We start from the raw sequence: 3,635 nt of genomic DNA on the forward strand, positions 1-3,635 counted from the left end.
CCACTGTGGTGGCCTAGATTAGGGGACCACCTGTTGCAGGGGTCAGATCACCCACACACACACACTTCGATAATCAGAAAGTCATGGGTTCTAATCCTAGTTTTGCCACTTATGCCACTTATTGGCTATATGATCTTGGGCAACTCACTTCACTTCTCTGTGCCTCAGTGACCTCATCTATAAAATGGGGATTGAGACTGTGAGCCCCACTTAGAACAAGGACTGTAACTCAATTTGCTTATATCCACCCCAGTGCTTACTACAGTGCCTGGCACATAGAAAGCACTTAACAAATACCACGATAATTATTTTGCAGGAAATCTTGTGAACTCCTGTGATCATCTTAAATTTTTTTCTTCCCTGTATCCTTCCCTTCCCTTCTCCTTCCCTCCCTCCCTCTTCCCTGGCTCATCCTCAATTGCATTTACTGAGTGCTTATTGTGACACAATACTGGACTAAGAGCTTGTCTTGTCTTGTGTTATACTATCAAGTCATTTCTGACCCCTACAGACTCCATGGACTCATCTCTCACAGAACATCCTACCTCCATCTGCAGTTGTTCTGGTAGTGTATCTGTAGAGTTTTCTTGGTAAAAGTATAGAACTGGTTTGCCATTGCCTTCTTCCATACAGTAAACCTGAGTCTCCACCCTCAACTCTCTCCCATGCCGCTGCTGCCCAGCACAGGTGAGTTTTGACTTGTAACAGATTGCCTTCCACTTGCTAGCCACTGCCCAAGCTAGGAATGGAATGGGTAGGCCTCTGCTTGACTTTCCTTCCCATAGCCGCAACTGGTAGATTACTGGAAAATCTCCAGGTACAATCCTGAGAGTGACTAAGTGCTTGGGAGAGTACAATATAACAATATAACAGATATAGTCCCTGCCCACAAGATGGGGAGGAGGAGTATTAGTATTAGTATAAATAATAAATTACGAGATGAATAAAGGGAACAAGTCAGGGCAACGTGAACTAGTAATTCAATGACATAGATTGTCCCAAAGATATTTAAAACCATCACCTATTATATCATCTTCAAGGATGTCACCTAAGTAAAGTCACTGCAAAAAATGCACTGCTCAGCCATGGAACTCTACATTTCAAAAAGGTCTAAGCCCTCAACCCCAGGAACCATGCTTTCTAAAGAAAACTTTCAATAAAGTCTAAAGGTGATGCATCCAGTCCTTAGATCTATCAATGTTCCATTCTTTTGTTGTCAGTACTTTCCTGAGTCTGAAGCTCACCTCATTCTGTCAGGTATATTTAAATGCAATCCTCCTGTTTGGAATGGAATTTAAGTTTCATTTTTTGCCTTTCTTGATGACTCTGGATTAGTCTGCCCAATAATGTATCAATACATCAACAAACATCTTATTATTTAGAACACTTTTAGGAGCAAATTCAGAAATAATGAGAAATATCAATTTCTTTTCAAAAATCCTTCATCAGAAAATTCTTACAGCAGGTGATAAACAGTTCAGTAATATAAAAACACACTTGGAGTATTAAAAGCAGTAGTTATGTCATGGAACACTGTTGACAACCATTTTCTGCCTAAGACCCCCTCGTCAAATTTAAACCTAGTGTCTCTGTCTTCTGAACTGGTTGATAGACTATAGTTCACAGATTCATTGTTGAATGAAGTAATTTCATTTTCAAATATCTATCTTTAAACAATTTATGTGACTATAAACTCACCAAGTTTTCTGTTCCTAAACATTACCTCTTATATGTATTGCAGGTTTTCTAGAAAAAGATGCAATAATTCAGCTTCTCACTCTGGACTTTTATCTGCAAATGGTTAAGTGATGAAACTTTGTTCTTTCATTAGTCTGTAATGCTAATTTTGAAATGCATTAAAATGATAAAGCAGAGAAATGAGACTCATAGTGCTGCGAAAAAGTAAAAAAAAATACTCCTATCAGTTAAAATTTAACTATGGCTTCAAGCACTTTATAATCTATTGAAATCTGATTTAACATGCCCAGGTTGGTAAAGCTTTCAAATCTAGCCATAGCCATCACTGTCAAGTTTCCAGGAGCATATAAATTCTTAGATATTTGAAACTGCTACTGCATTCATTTAGTTATATGGCAGAGTGCTAGGATGCATGAGGGGCCATAATAGTTATTATTCCATAATGATGGTCATGGCTAGAATATGCTATCCTCTGGATTTCAGCATTTTAAATCAGATTACTATGGATTATAAAGTGCTTAAAGTCATGTTTAAATTCTAACCTATAGGGGATTTTTTTTCAATATCACTCATCTCATTTCTCTGCTATATTATTTTAATAAACTTTGAAATTAACATTGCCGACTAATGAAAGAATGAAGTTTCATCATTTAAATACTTGCAGATAAAAACTACTAAGTGAGAGACTGAATTATATAAAGTTTAAAAAATGTGAAATGAAGAGTAATATTCAGGAACCAAAAATTGATGTATATATTTAAATTACTTTTTAGAACTAAACATTGAAAAATCAATTGATTTCATTCAGTTTTTTTAATTTGCTATTTTTTACAAGCTTTACACTGGAATTGCAAAATGCAGTGTTCTCCTTAGAAAGTGCTTAATTTAGTCAAGCCAGCCGCTAATGAATTTTTCACACTCATGTCTAGCTTTTATTACAATCCTATACAACCTTTATTATACTTCTCCAGAACCTATTTTTTTTATCTATTGTACTAGCAGAACTGGTCTGAGGAAACCTTTAATTCCCTTTTAATCTCTTTTATAACTTTATAATTCAAGTCTTTCACTTCTTTATCCCAAGCACACTGCTAGCCTTGAAGCCAGACTTGGTTGTCTAGATAGCATTGTTAAATTTTCAGTGCTCTATGTGCAGCATTAGTTAGCAATATTTAAGATGGCAAGTTAACATCTACCATAACTGGGGCACAATTGTTAGAGAGAAGCAATGGGGAAGCCACTTGGAAGTTTTTCATAATGATGAAAATAATTAACTATTTCCATATATGATGGAGATTGTCTTTCAAAGAGTTCAAAACATTTGGCATTCCCTAGTACATTTTTTCCTGTCAGTATCTACTTGATAGAGATGGACCAAAGCTTTATCGCTCCCATTTTGTTGATAGCAAAATGTGAGGCCCAGGAGTTAAGTGATTTGCCCAGAGTTACACAGGAAAGCAGAAATAGGGCTGAAAGTAGATCCTGGATCTCTTAGACTGACAAAGGGTTGAGACAGGGCTTCTTCCGAAATTGGTGATGCAGTCGTTTATATCAACCAAACTGTACATAAATGATGAAACAGTAATACCAATATTTTAATCCTCTACACTAGATATTAAATCCAATCAATCAATGGTATTTATTGAGTTGTTGTTGTGTGCAGAGCACTGAACTAAGCACTTGGAAAGTACAATACACCATATAAAGAGAGACATTTCCTGCCCACAATGGGCTCACAGTGTGGAGTGGGGGAGGCAGACATCAATATAACTAAACAAGCATCAATATAAATTAATAGAATTATAGATATGTACATATATACATAAGTGCTGTGGACGGGGAGAGGGAGGATGAGCAAAGAGAACAAGTTGTGGTGACATGAAAGGGAGAAAGAGCTGAGGATAAGAGGGGCTTAGTCTGGGAAGACCTCTTAGAGG

General features: G+C 36.7%; 1 non-coding gene across 1 annotated transcript; it reads right to left on the bottom strand.

Annotated features, from left to right (window-relative positions):
* Window positions 1–697: 697 nt before the first annotated feature.
* LOC114817418 lies at window positions 698–834 on the bottom strand. Its single transcript, XR_003765277.1, has one exon. It is a non-coding gene; the product is annotated as a small nucleolar RNA SNORA7 (small nucleolar RNA).
* Between the last annotated feature and the right edge of the window lie 2,801 nt (window positions 835–3,635).

The sequence above is a fragment of the Ornithorhynchus anatinus genome, chromosome 1 (genome assembly GCF_004115215.2).
Source record: "Ornithorhynchus anatinus isolate Pmale09 chromosome 1, mOrnAna1.pri.v4, whole genome shotgun sequence".
In the NCBI taxonomy this organism is placed as follows: Eukaryota; Metazoa; Chordata; class Mammalia; order Monotremata; family Ornithorhynchidae; genus Ornithorhynchus; species Ornithorhynchus anatinus.